The 15,512-nt window shown below is 44.3% G+C and overlaps 1 protein-coding gene across 3 annotated transcripts in view; it reads right to left on the bottom strand.

Moving 5' to 3' along the window:
- CHID1 (chitinase domain containing 1) overlaps nucleotides 1–6,454 on the bottom strand; it is a 924,523-nt gene extending 918,069 nt beyond the window's left edge. For 2 of the 3 annotated variants that reach the window (XM_077459781.1, XM_077459798.1), the window contains exon 1: nucleotides 6,346–6,409. The gene's annotated coding sequence lies outside the window, so the exon portion shown is untranslated. Of the gene's footprint in view, nucleotides 1–6,345 lie in introns of all 3 variants that reach the window. The other variant, XM_077459791.1, reaches the window with a different exon arrangement.
- Between the last annotated feature and the right edge of the window lie 9,058 nt (nucleotides 6,455–15,512).

Below are 15,512 nucleotides of genomic sequence, written 5' to 3'. Positions count from 1 at the left end.
CGTATGCGAGTAGATCCCTTGTTCCTGACACAAAGTTGTTGATTTTGTTGTTGAACCTGGATGCAAACAGATCTATGTCCGGGATCACCTATCTTTGGCATATAGCTAGGAAGATGTTGGGGTGAAGGGACCATTCCTCAGGGAACAACTGCTGGCGACTCAATTAGTCTGCCTGCCAATTTTCTACCCCTGGGATGAAGATTGCCGATATGCATGGTACATGCATTTCTGCCCAGGTTAGGATATGGTTTACCTCTCCTTGGATTGCATGACTTCTGGTGTCCCCTTGGTGAATGATATAAGTCACTGCTGTGGCATAGTCGGATTGAATCCTGACAGGACATTTCCACAACCTGAATGCTCAGGTCCTTAGTGCTAGGCGCACTGCCCGAATCTCTAGAATGTTGATGGGCAAGGTCCTATCGGTTCTGGACTATTTCCCATTGGACAGTAGCCTCTTCCAGGACTGCTCCTCAACCCACAAGGCTGGCAGCTGTTAACACCTTTCAGGTAACTGGTACGAAGGGTTTCCCCTTCTGCAGATTTTTGGATATCCTCCACCAATTGAGGCTCTGGCACACCTCTGGCGGCAGACGCACTGGAAAATCTAGCCCTTGGAACCACTTGCATCAGGTATACAGGATACTGTTTTGCAGCAGTCTCGAATGAGACTGAGCATAGGGAACCAATTCGATCTAAGCCACCATCTTTCCCAACAACCTCATGCAAAGGCGAATAGAAGGACCCTTCTTTGCCCTGACCACCTGAACCACCTCATTTATGGAACTGATCTTTGCCTGGGGTAAAAACCACCCTCTTCTGGGCTGTATCTATAACCAGACCAAAGTATTCTTAATGGTTTTAAAGAAGATCTCTTTAGGTTGAGGACCCAACCTAGGCTACCGACCTGTCTATCAAGAGCAGGTCGTCTAGGTATGTTACAATTGTTATACCTTGAGTCTTTAAACTGGCCAGAGGAAGGGCCAAACATTTTGTAAACACCCGAGGTGCAGTAGCTAGACCAAAAGGGTAAGGCTACAAACTGAAAGTTATGATTTTCTACTGCAAAACGCAGATATTTTTGATGAGCGGTGAAAATAGGCACATGCAGGTATGCAACTCTGATGTCAACTGATGCCAGAAGTTCTCCTCCTTATAGGATGGAGCCAACAGATTGTATTGATTCCATGCGGAAAAAGCGTATATTCGGGAACCGGTTTAGATCCTTGAGATCTAGCATGCGTCTGACATCCCCATTTGGTTTTGGCACCATGAAAAGGTTTGAAAAAACCTGCTCCATCACAGGGACCGCCATGACCCTTTTTGAGACAAAAGTCGGTCTAATGCTTGAAAAGGAGGTTTCTTTTTCTCTGGATCTTTGCCCTGAGGAAAACGAGGAGATGGGAAATTTCAGAACTTTAGTTTGTAGCCTAGAGCTATTATGGAGACCATCCATCTGTCTCAAAATTCCTCCTGCCAGACCCTTGAGAACTGCAGAAGTCTCTCTACCCCCCCCCCCCCTCCACCCACTCAGGAACAGGAATTAAAATTTCATCAAATGGCCTCCTAAGCATTTGAGCATTGTCAACCAGACAAGTGACATTTTTATTTACAGAGGATATAATAGCATCAATCGCTGGTATACTCCACCTTTCAGTAAATTTTTTCCTCCATAGGATAAAGTGTTGAAAACTTTTTTAGGAGGGAAAAAATGCTTATCTGGGTGTCCCCACTCAGAATACATAAGCTTTTCCAGCAATGAATGGACAGGAAAGACACGCAAGCTTGAGGAGGCTTTAGTGAACTGAAACTTTTAAAATGTGCAGCAGACCATTTCAGTAAGAGATTGCACCAGCAGTTTCTCAGCTTGTGAAGCTGAAGAAGGTCCTTCTCCAATTAATCCCTCGGAAGTGGAGTCATCAGCCTCGTCACGGTCCCCTGAGGGGGGTTTCTCTCACCCCTCCCACTGTTCCTCTGAGGGTCCCGAGGGTAGAAGGGGACCTAATGCATTTTCTTCCACTATGGAGATGCGATTAAAAACACTAACCTTTCCTCTAATCCAATCATGGCTGAGGAGAAGCTCAGCCTGATGCTAAGTAAACATGGCCTGGGAATGCCTTTGTCACCACTCCACCACTCACATGCCCCCGTCTGCTCTGTGTTCCTTTGTTAGCTGAATGCACCTGCAAAAGGTGCACTTTACACAGCCCCCCGTGTTTGTGAATGTCTGAGGCACGTCAACGCTACGCTAAGCCCTGCCCCCCCCCCCCCTCCCCTGACTTCCCATCTTGGTGGGGTCCATTGGTGCTGGCTGCAGGGGATCTACTTTACTGCTTTTCTTGTTATTAACAAATTCCACACAAATTACTTATCAGCACAAAATGATACATGGTTCTCGGTATTCTCCAAAAGGTGTGGTACTGGGAGGTGGGAAGGGGGTGGAACCAAGGGATGTTGCTCAGAGGTGGGTAGGGGCAGAGATGAGAGGTGACTCAGAAGGATGAAGTTCCTGTACCTATTCTCTGAGAAAAACAAATAAAATGATATGATAGAGATATATATATATATATATATATATATATATATATATATATATATATATATATATATATATATATATATATATATATATATATATATATATATTTCTCTAATATACACACACACTGGAAGTTTTGAGGAAAAAAAAAACCAATGTTTTCTACTGTTACAAAATATATCCAATAAAATAGTGTAGTATTTTATTAACTTAAAGGGTTTCCCCAGAAATAAAATAAAAATTAAAAAATTCAGCAGCTACAAATACTGCAGCTGCTGACTTTTAAAAGAAGGACACTTACCTATCCAGCGCGATGTTCTCACCCAAAGCCGACCGTCCCTCCACTCCGGGTGGAGGCACCGGCATTGCTAGTAAGTGAATCAGGAAGTGAAGCCTTGCGGCTTCACAGCCTGGTTCCCTACTGCGCATGCACAAGTCGCACTGCGTGTTCTGAGTGGTCCCTCCTGTCTTTTGGGACCTGTGTGTCTCCCAGAAGACGGGGGGTGGGGTGGGACAAAAGAGGGGCCGGACATGGCAGTAGATCGATGCGGATACTGCGGTGATCTTTCGCAGGAAGTGGGAGCAAGTACCTGTATTAGACAGGTCTCTGCTCCCCAGAAAGGTGCCAAATGTGATACCGGAGTGGGGGAGGAATCCAGACAACAGAAGTAAAAAATTTTGGAGGGGGGGGGGGGCTTTAAAGTGGTCGCTATGCATGAAGGTAAAAAAATATTCTCTGTGCAACAGCCCCCCAGATATTTACCTTAGCCCCCTTGCGTTCCAGCAATGTGCACAAAAGTCTAGGCCAGTGGCTAACCTTTCTGAGCCTTAATGCCCAAACTGCAACAGGTGTACAGAGCGGTGTGCCAGAATGTGACTGGGGGGGGAGGAGTTGGAGGGCAGAACACCACTTATCCCACCATATGCATGATCCCTGGGAGGGCTCTGAGCCCCCAGTAATCCCCATTCTCCAGGGGCAGCAGTGGGAAATCTATACTGTACTCTCCAATCTCTGAGCACTTTCAAGCTATATTGCTCACTTCAGTAGAACTCTGCTCTACTCTACTCTACCCAGCAGGGAATAGCTCTCTGGTGCAGCTATGGTTAAATTAGCCTCAGAACCTGTGTAATTCATGTGTTCGGGTTTAAAGGGATGAGATGGCAACCCTAATCGTTGGGACGCATCAAAGGGCCAGTTGTATCTGTAAAGCCTCATACACATAATCGGACTTATAGTTTCATAGTTAGTAAGGTTGAATAAAGACACCAGTCCATCCAGTTCAACCTGAGTGAGTGTCTACAATTGTCCCTATCCCTGTATGTTGCACACTCACATCGGTCCCTACCCTCAAGTAGCCCACAATCCAAGGTCCCCATTCATATGCTAGGGCCAATTTTGGACAGAAGCCAATTAACCTACCTGCATGTCTTTGGATTGTGGGAGAAAACCGGAGTACCCGGAGGAAACCCACGCAGGCACAGGGAGAACATGCAAACTCCAGGCAGGTGGTGTCATGGTTGGGATGCGAACCAGCAACCCTTTTTACTGCTAGCTGAGAGTGCTAACCACTTCACCACTCACATGCCCCCGTCTGTTCTGTGTTCCTGTGGATTTTTGTACAAAGGGCGTCGGCCCTGAACTTGTATTGCATACACACAGCAGGACTTTTTCAGCCAACTTTCACCAAATCAGGTGTTTTTTCTGCTCTTTACCGCCACCTTTGGTCAACTTTGTCTGTATTGTTGCCTGATCTTTTGCATTGGTTCTGAGCATGCCTGTTTGTACTTTGTACAAAAGTCTTATGGTTTTCTGTACGCACGATCAGACTTTACTCCATCGGACTTTTGTTGCCAGAAAGTTTGTCCATTCGCACAGCCAACAAAAGTCCAATGAAAACCGAAAAATGTTGTCTGATGGAGCGTACACACAGTCGGATGTTGCTCCAAAACAGCTAATTTGCATGTTTGTTTTCAAAAAGTCTGATTGTGTGTATGGGCCTTAAGACTATATAAATGGATCTCCTCTTAATCATATGAAATAATTACCTGTACATTCAATAAATTACTGGTTTTAGTAATAAAAGAGGTTGTAAACCCCCCCCCCCCAAAAAAAAACCTTTAATACAAGGTAAAATGAGCTAGTATGCCTCGCATACTAGCTCATTATGTAATACTCACCTGAGATCGAAGCCCTCACTGCAGTGCCTGTACACAGCACCAGCTGGCGACATCATTCCCTGGGGTTACTTCCAGGTATCGTGGCTTTGGCGCTGTGATTGGCCGGAGCCATGATGACATCACTCCCACGCATGCGTGCGGTAACGGCACACTCACTAAAGCACATGTGCCGTTGCTTCAGTTTGTGTCACGGGGGAATCGAGCAAATCGAGAAACTTGCTCTGTGTACAGCCGGTGATGTGTCAAATACTGTCCCCCCTGCGCTTGTGCAGTATGGACGACTAGGAGACGCCGAAGGTCTCCGAAGATGAACGGTGCCTGCGTAGTGAGTCCAGGTTCAAGCCCCACCATCCAAGTGGACATAGAGTTACAATAAAAAATAGCCGAGCAAAGCGAGGCCGAGCCCGAAGCGTGGCAAGCAAAGTGAGCCCGCGAGGGGCCCTATGCCCACTTGGATGGTTGGCCTTAAACCTGGACTCAGTGCGCAGGCGCCGTTCTTCTTCGGGGCAATGTCTCACTGCCTGTGATTAGCGTAGCACTGCGCCAACTTCCTGGCAGGCTCTGCATGTGGACCATGCAAACACGTCGGAGCTCATCCTTAGTGGGGAGGCTGAATGTACCAAGTCGATTGATCGATCAACTTGGGTATAACCAGCCTGCCAAATTCACTTCCGTATGTCGCAAGTGGCTATTGGTGATATTCACCATCTTCTCCCGGCGGGGACAATGGCCGGAAGGAGGGTTCCCCACATCCACACTGCCTGTATTCACGGGGGAATCGAGCAAATCGAGAAACTTGCTCTGTGTACAGCCGGTGATGTGTCAAATACTGTCCCCCCTGCGCTTGTGCAGTACGGACGACTAGGAGACGCCGAAGGTCTCCGAAGATGAACGGTGCCTGCGTAGTGAGTCCAGGTTCAAGCCCCACCATCCAAGTGGACATAGAGTTACAATAAAAAATAGCCGAGCAAAGCGAGGCCGAGCCCGAAGCGTGGCAAGCAAAGTGAGCCCGCGAGGAGCCCTATGCCCACTTGGATGGTTGGCCTTAAACCTGGACTCAGTGCGCAGGCGCCGTTCTTCTTCGGAGATGTTCGGCTTCTCCTCCTCTGCCTGTGCAGTACGAGGCGGACACTAGCCGATGGCCGGACACTTTTTGACAGAACACCAGCCTAACCCTTTAAACAGTTTTGAATGCTTGGTGGGCGGGAAGATTTGTGGATCATGTGACCACTGTCACCAATCTGTAGTCTGGACTCAGCGCTCGGCCTTCATGCAGGGAGTGCGCTCTCAGAACACACCGGACACATACATGTGGCATGCTATGTGCTGATAAAGGGGTTATTTATTTTCTATGATACAGAAATGTCAGTATTTGTAACATAGGACTGGCTACTTAGTGTTCCATTTCCTTCCTCGTCTAATTACATCCCACAGAGCCAGCCCTCCTCCACATGGCCACTACACACACACACACAGCTGTGACCGGAGAGGGCGCTCATTACACACCAACCAGCCACACAGCTCTCTGCACGTCACACAACCCTGCTCTCCTCACGGGGAACGTCATTCCTAACCACACACTCCGTACACACAGAACAGGGGGTGCCCTATATTATCATTCCAACAACCTGCCAGGCTGGGAGCCGCTCACAACTCTCCACACAGCACTTCCTGTTACCTGACTCATTGGCGATGGCAATGTCCGCGTACAATCAAGTTTATTGAAACATGTGGGGGGTGGGGGGGGGAATATATATATATATATATTTTTTTTTTTTTTGTTTCCGCCCTGACTGACAACACAAGGTGAGGGCAGCGTCATATACGCGCGTCGATTGGATAGCATGACAGAAAGAGGCGTGGTGAAGTGGGACTGGCTGCTAGAGATTGGTCTGATTTTGTAGGGCGTGTATGTGGGCTGGGTCCTGCCCCTTCTTACTCTGTATTAGTGATATAAATGGAAGTAACGAGTGTATCTTTGGAGGTTAGGCGCTAGTAGTGTGAGGAAGAGAAGTGCATGCTCCTCGCTCTCTGTCAGCACAGTAGGGGAGAAATCACTGCTTCCTTCCAGTATATATTTTCTTGGAATTTACTGATGCTGCAGCAGTTGTGTATGACAACCAGTTTCAGATAAAAAAAAAAGTAGAACTAGAGTCAGACTTTTTTTTTTTAACTACTTCCTGTCCAGGCCAATACTGACATGTATCTCCTATATTTAAAGAGGAAGTAAATCCTGATGTGTTTTATGTCCTCTTTATTTTCCTGCAAAGGTAAAATAATGGGCTACTATGCATCGCCACTTTAAAAATCATAATTTTTTTGCTAGAAAATTACTTGAAACCCCCAAATTTAACCTCTTTCCGCCCACCGGCCGTCAAATGATGGCTTGGCGGCACGGCTCTCGTTCTGGGTGGACGTCATATGACGGCCTACCAGAACAACCGCTCTTGCCCATGGGGGCATGGATCGCGGCGATCGGTAGTGTGGTGTGTCAGTCAGACACACCACTACACCGATCTCGGTAAAGAGCCTCTGATGGAGGCTCTTTACCAAGTGATCAGCTATGTCCAATCACGGCTGATCACGGTGTAAACAGGAAGAGCCGTTTATTGGCTTTTCCTCACTCACACCTGACAGACGCAAGTAGAGGAGAGCTGATCTGCTGCTCTCCTGATGGGGAGGTCTGTGCTGATTGTTTATCAGCGCAGTCCGCCCTCGGATGCCCACCCAGGAACACCAGGTATACCACCCTAGACCACCAGGAAAATGCGAATCAGTGCCCAAGCAGCTGCCAATCAGTGCCCATCCCCAATGCCTGCCAGTGATGCCTATTAATTCCATCTATCAGTGCCCATCAGTGCCACGTATCAGTACCCAGCAGTGCCACCTATCAGTGCCCAGCCGTGCCGCCTATCAGTGCCACCCATAAGTACCCATCAGTGCAGCTTTTCAGTGACCATCAGTGTCGCCTACCAGTGCCACCCATGAGTGCCCATCAGTGCCGCTTATCAATGCCCATCAGTGCTGCATATCAGTGCTGCCTACCAGTGTCCATCTTCAGTGCCACCTCATTGGTGCCACCTCATCGGTGCCGCCTTATCAGTGCCCATCAGTAAAGGAGAAAACGTACTTATTTAAAAAAATGTATAACAGAAACAAAAGAAAAACTTTTTTTTTTTCAAAATTTTAGGTCTTTTTTTTATTTGTTTAAGAATTGTCTAATAAAGAATAAAAAATGCAGGAGGTGATCAAATACCACCAAAAGAAAGCTCTATTTGTGGGAACAAAATGATGAATAAAATTCTGTTTGGGTACAGTGTAGCATGAACGCACAATTGTCATTTAACCGGTTCCCAACCGCCATATGTAAACATATGTCGACAGAATGGCGCGGCTGGTCAAAAGGGCCTACCTGTACGTCTCTTTGAATTTGCCGCCGTGCCATCGAGCTCCATGAATAGGATCGTGGGTCCCGGGAGCTCGATGTCCGTGGGGATACCCACGATTGTCTCATGGAAAGGAAGAATGGGGAAATGCTAATGTAAATAAGCATTTCTCCGCTCTGCCTAGTGACAGGACACTGATCACAGCTCCCTGTAATCGGGAGCAGTGATTAGTGATGTGTCACACATAGCCCCTCTCCCCCACAGTTAGAATCACTCCCTAAGACACACTTAACCCCTACAGCGCCACCTAGTGTTAACCCCTTCACTGCCAGTCACATTTACACAGTAATCAATGCATTTTTAATTGCACTGATCGCTGTATGAATGTGAATGGTCCCAAAAATGTGTCAAGATTGTCCAATGTGTCCACCATAATGTCACAGTCACAATAAAAATCGATGATCGCCGCCATTACTAGTAAAAAAATTTAATTAATTAATAAAAATGCCATAAAACGATCCTCTATTTTGTAGACACTGTAACTTTTGCGCAAACCAATCAATATACGCTTATTTCGTTTTTTTTTTTTTTTTACCAAAACTATGTAGAATACAAATCAGTCTAACTGAGGAAAAAAAGTTTTCTATATATTTTTTGGGGATATGTTTTTTTTTTCATAATTGTTTATAGTGCAAAAAATAAAAACCGCAGGGGTGATCAAATACCACCAAAAGAAAGTCTTCTCTACTCTTCTCTTCCTCCCCACTTAAAGGACACAGTACATAACATCTGCACACATTAAAGAGGTTGTAAACCTCTCTGCGTCAGGTGTACCTATAGGTAAACCTATAATAAGGCTTACTTATGTAGCACTGACCCCCGAAGGAGCTGTTGGTTTGATTTGGGCTTACCGTTACCTCACATGCTTGCTTCTCCGTCTTGGGGATCCCGTGGTAAATGGCCCAAAGAATGTTGAAACTGACACTGAATCCTCTTTTGGGTTATTTATTTAGAAAAAACAAAGTCTCTTAATGGAAGGTAGAGGGTTAGGGGTGAGTTCAGGCACTTAAACTGCAAGGTGAAAGTATTAAGAGAATCCAGAGAATAAAACTGCTCCACAACTGGATTCAACAACCCCCGGAGAGACCTCTCTCACTAGGCCTAGCAGCCGGTGGGATGCTCGGTAAAGTCTCTGCCACAGACATGTGAGATACACTTGAGCGTTACTGAGGGATGTGGATAAATTTAAAGAACTGACATATGGTACCAGTTTCTCTCAGCCGATCCAGTGATACCGTATGAGTGTTGATCCAGGTTGCGTCCTTCAACTAAGCCTCCAGGCTCCTTCAGAGAAACCAGCCTTCTGAAAGAGTCCTTCCTAGGGGTTCTTCAGTTGCTGGGCTTCTCCCTTCTGATGAGACGGCACCGGACCATCCTTGGATCAGTAGGCCCCGAAATTAGTTTGGGCCTAGCCCTTCAGTTGCGTCGCCTCGGGCCAGCCAGCCCAGAGACACAGGATGCATAGTTCCGGTAACAGACAGTAATGGACAGAAAGTAATCTCCCGCCAACATGGCATCGGGACCTTAAATAGCTCCCCCCAGAATGCACAGCAGGAAAACACTCCCACTGGGCTGGTTCCGAGAGATAAGTGGCATTCAATGCACCCAGCTAGACTGCGTTTCTACTCTTTCCAGGGGTGACAGCGACACCTGCGGTGAAGGAGAACCCAGTGCAACCCAGCTGGACTGGTACTGAAACCAGAAATTTTGAGAAATAATCCCGAAACCCAACTGTGGCTTCAGGCAACTTAACTTTACAAAATCAATAGCGCCTGCTCGTTAGGAGCCAGCGCTACACCTATATGACTGGACTCTGGCCAGTCACAGAGCCAGCCCCGGAAGGAAGAGGGCAGGCGTTTGCAGGTAAGTGTCACATAAGGTGTTAGTATGCGATGCATACTAGCACATTATGCTTTTACTTTGCAGGGGAACAATGGCTGGTGTCAAAAGTGATCACGTGTAGCACCATAGAAACTGTAGATCAAACAGAGGCTAAGATGGCAGCTTCCTTGGCTGTAAAGGATGTCCAGTTGAGATCTTAAGCAACTGTGACAACATTCATGTGCATATGCCTTGGGAAAATGGTTAAAGTGGAAATAAACCTAAAAAAAAAATCATAAATGCTGAAAGGTAGGATTTTTACAATAGAAGAGATATGGGATGAGAACTATAATCTCATCTGTCATAAACCTCCTTCCTAGCCTGTCAGCACTTGTGTACAATGAGCCATGCAGCTCAGCATACACTTATAGCATAGCTCCATGCCATGATTGTGTGACTCCACGCATGCGCACAGGATTGACGTCTTCGCAGCCTGGCCAGCCGAAGATTTGGAACCCTAAGGAAAGACAAGGAGAATCTGGCAGGGATCGTGGCAGGAATGCTGATAACACAGGGCTCAAGGGGATCACTATGACAGGTAAGTCTGCCATAATGTGCTAATATGCTGTGCATATGGGCACATTATGGCAAAAAGGTTCACGGTACACATTTTTAAACTCATTTGTTAAATTATCAATTTAACATGGATAGGTTTGTTTCCAATTTAACAAAGAGTGGTGCAGACATAAAGCCTGCACTACTCTTCTAAACTGAGAAAACAGAGAACATCCTTAACCTAATTAAAGTGATAGTAAAGGATTTCTTTATTGATTTTTTATTTTTATTTTTTTAATAACAAACATGTTATTCTTACCTGCTTTGTGCAGTGGTTTTTCACTGAGCAGCCCTGATCCTCCTCTTCTCAGGCCCCCCACCGGCGCTTTTGTCCCTCCTCTTCTGTCGGGTGCTCCCAGAGCAAGCAGCTTGCAATGGGGGCACCCAAGCAGGCTTGTTTTTGAGCTGTAGCTCTGTGTGTCCATTCACACAGAGAGCCATGGCCGGTCCCACCCCTCTCTTTCCTCATTGGCTCACTGGCTGTGATTGACAGCAGTGGGAGCCAATGGCTCCCGCTACTGTCTCAGCCACTGAGGAGGGAGAGTTCTCAGAGAGCCCAAGCTCTCATGCACATCACTGGATCGAGTTTGGGCGAGTTTTCTGCACAGAGGAGGTTTTTTACCTTCATGGATGGAATCCATGAAGGTAAAAAAGGTTTGAGCCTTTAGAACCACTTTAAAAAGGGAGGCTTTCCCCTCACATATCCCTAGGTCATTCTTCAAAAGGTTAGAGAGTTTGCAGATATCCTTTGTGTGGGCTGGGAGGCCTCCCTAGGTGGTGAGACAGGTACTGTACCTCCCTCTGGCTGGAGGGGGACTGGCACTCCCAAACTTTTTACTCTATTATTGGGTGGCTGTCCTGGTCACCATGAGGTGGTGGTTCTCCCAGCCTAGACAAAACCCAGCGGTCACCTTGGAGGCGGCAATTCTGGGTTCTTATGCAGCCTTAAGTAACTTGCCATTTCGGGGTCTTGGGGCCAAACCCTGCATGACGACCCTCATGTGGACCACAGTGAAGGTATGGCAGGGGGCCCAGACAATATACAGGCTCCCTGACCAGGTATAACTACACATGCCCCTGTGGGGTAACCCTATGTTGCCCCATCTGAATAGTATCCTGGATCCATCCCTCTGGGCAAAGAAGGGGATCATCACCTTGAGACATATAGTCCTTGAGGGTAGACTGATGCCTTTCCAAGAACTGAGACGATCCTACGCTCTCTCTCACTCCTTCCAGTTTCAGTACTGGCAGCTGAAACATGCCTTTGAGGCCCAATTCCCTAAATCCTTAACATTAGAGTCAGACTCTATAGAGCGCCTCCTGATTTCTAGGGAAATGGGACATCCTCTCTCATCCTTATACCTTTATCTTCTTGTGGAGTACGACACCAAGCTTTCTAAAACATGGGACAGGAAAGCTGATATCCCACCCCTGGATGAAGAGGAGTGGGAGGAGTGCCTCTCCTCTTATATTCCATCTATGATCGCAGTGAGAGATAGATTCATACAATTTAAATTTCTTCGTAGGACCTACTATAAACAAAAGAGGCTGGCACGTATCTACTCGCAAAGAGACCCCAACTGCCAAAGGTGTAAGCAAGAAATAGGTACATTCTGGCACATGGTCTGGTCCTGTCGAAGCTCCCACCCTATTGGGAAGCCATGGCCTCTAAACTGATAGACATAACTGGGGAAAATATACAGCTTGACCCAAGTATTCTGTTACTGAGCCATATGGAAGATGTGGACGAAGATAGGTCTAGTAAACTATGCCCGACCTTCTCACTGTACTATGGCAGAAGGGAAATTTTCTTGAAGTGGAAATCAGAAGAGCCCCCGACCTGTGCCTCTTGACAGCAGGTTTGAGTAATATAGTGGGAAATAAAATCAATATTGGTCCTGCGCAAATACAATGTGTAATAATAAAAAGTGCTACGTGCTTAAAATAAATAAATAAATATATGGAAAGTGAGTTCAAGATTTAGTCCATATAGCAAGTCTTTCAATATAATTCAACAGCACCAGAGGTATTCAGATAGATTTAACTCAGAGGAATAGTAATTAAAAACGTATTCGTATAGCAAGGAAAGATATGGGCTCCCAGAACTCTCACCTCTACTTCTGGAAAAAAAGGCACATCAAATAGAATAGGCAGCCTCCGTTCTCTCTTTAACCAGCAGGGGGTCATCAGCAGTAAATATCTCCCAAATTATGAACATCCACAACGGGCCACCAGAGGGCCATTCATTCCTGTAATAACTGTACTGTGGTATAGGCAGCGGTCTCTACAAACATATGCCACTCCATATAGTCACATAAAGGAAAAGAAAAGGCTCCAATAGTGCAGTATTTTTAGTAAAAACTAGCGGTTTAATTTATTAAAAAATGAATAAGACTCTCACATTTGAAAAAAGTTAAACAGCACACGAAGAAAAATGGTGTCCTGGTGTCTTCCGCCAGTCTTACATCACTTCCGGTATTGCGATGGCGAAACCCACCTGGATTCTTTTTGACTAATGGTTCTGATCTTGTGGCTGCCTCTCCATGATGGATTATATCTTTCAATACCCCAAAATTGTAAGTGAGAGGGGTCCTGCCATCATTCATAAAAATTTCAGCGTAAAAGATCAGATTTTTCAGCTACCACTACAGGACACACATACACTATTCGTGATTTCATTGGGTGTCATACTGAAGGGGTTGTGTATTGTTTGCAATGTAGTTGCAACTTGCAGTATATAGGAAGAACTAAGAGGGCCCTGAAAGTAAGAATAAAGGAACACATACAAAATATTGTTAAAGGTTTTCCTAAACATAGTGTTTCTAAACATTTTGATTTAGTACACAATAGGGACCCCTCTCACTTACAATTTTGGGGTATTGAAAGATATAATCCATCATGGAGAGGCAGCCACAAGATCAGAACCATTTGCCAAAAAGAATCCAGATGGATATACATTATGAGAACTTTCACCCCTGAAGGTTTTAATGTTGAATTTGACTTGAACTGTTTTTTGAGCAATTTTTGATATATTTTTTCATGAAAAAAATTTTTTTTTTTTCATGATACATATAACTTTCCCTCTTTCAGGGTATTGTAATACCTTTTGGGGATTGATTTATGTGATATGGTATCTGTGTATTTGATTCATATATATATTTTTTGATGTCATACTTCATTTCCGGTATGCAACTCTATTTTTTAGTATGTGTTTTTAATTTTTTAAATTACCTCTTTTTTTTCATCTTTATTTTATTTTTATTTTCATCTTTATTTTATTTTTATTTTTATTGTTTTTTTTATTTTTATTTATTTGCTTTTATTAAATAATGAAAATCTTCTTTGAATATCAGTTAGTTCGATTATATTGGTCGAGGTATTTTTACTTCTATTTTTCTAGGACATTTATATTTGTTCCTTGACTATGACCTTTTAAAATGAATATAGTTTCGTTTTATGATTCCTTTTTATCATATTTTTGGATAAAGGAGCCATCTTATTGATATTTATTTACAAATGATTGTTGCCCATACATCAATATGCTCTATAATGTTGGGATTACCATATTTAAGATGGCGGAATTCAAACTTCCGGTTTCCATATATTCTCCTTGGTAACCATAACTAAGATGGCCCTAATGGCACTTCCTGTTGTGATGTATTTAAGGAGTGTGATGTTGGCCAATTATGACCCCCTGATGAAGTCACGTGATTGACGTAACGCGTAGGGAGTGGCCGTCGCAATACCGGAAGTGACGTAAGACTGGCGGAAGACGCCAGCACACCATTTTCTTTGTGTGCTGTTTAACTTTTTTCAAATGTGAGAGTCTTATTCGTTTTTTAATAAATTAAACTGCTCGTTTTTACTAAAAATACTGCACTATTGGAGCCTTTTCTTTTCCTTTATGTGACTATATGGAGTGGCATATGTTTGTGGAGACCGCTGCCTATACCACAGTACAGTTATTACAGGAATGAATGGCCCTCTGGTGGCCCGTTGTGGATGTTCATAATTTGGGAGATATTTACTGCTGAGGACCCCCTGCTGGTTAAAGAGAGAACGGAGGCTGCCTATTTTATTTGATGTGCCCTTTTTTCCAGAAGTAGAGGTGAGAGTTCTGGGAGCCCATATCTTTCCTTGCTGAATACCTCTGGTGCTGTTGAATTATATTGAAAGACTTGCTATATGGACTAAATCTTGAACTCACTTTCCATATATTTATTTATTTATTTTAAGCACGTAGCACTTTTTATTATTACACATTGTATTTGCGCAGGACCAATATTGATTTTATTTCCCACTGGTTGGTATTATTTGAATACTACTAGGTCCAGCTGCAGTTATTAGCACTTTAATTGCTATTTGCACGTGTACACTTTTCAGTGACACTTGTTTGGTTTAATTTAATTTATTTATTGCATTATTACTTTACTCATATTTATTTTTTGTGTATGAGGTTTTTCACCACATATATATATATATATATATATATATATATATATATATATATATATATATATATATATATATATATATATATATTATTCTTTTTTATTCGTAATCTTACACTTATAAGTATTAGCGCTTCTTTCTCACTTGAGTGAGTAATATAGTGCCCCCACCTATTGGTTACTGCTCCCCTATCCCCCCCCCCCCCCCCCCCCCGTTTATTCGAATCCTGCACTAAACCATGGTTGGGAGCTGAGGGAGAAACCTAGAGGACTGGCTAGTGACTGTTACTAGATATAGCCGTCTCTCCTAGATCTGCTTGGCACAGGCAAGCAGCTATTGGTTTATAATCCACGGATAAGATGCACACTATTGATGATCTATGTACTGTAATTAATTGTTGTAGATAATTGAAATGTAATGCTAATTTGTCTAATAAACTTTTCTGTTAAAAAAAAAAAAAG

The sequence above is a fragment of the Lithobates pipiens genome, unplaced genomic scaffold (genome assembly GCF_037356315.1).
Source record: "Lithobates pipiens isolate NorthernLeopardFrog02 unplaced genomic scaffold, aLitPip1_a1.2 Scaffold_10, whole genome shotgun sequence".
NCBI classification, from domain to species: domain Eukaryota; kingdom Metazoa; phylum Chordata; class Amphibia; order Anura; family Ranidae; genus Lithobates; species Lithobates pipiens.
This window is presented reverse-complemented; position numbering and strand designations above follow the sequence as displayed.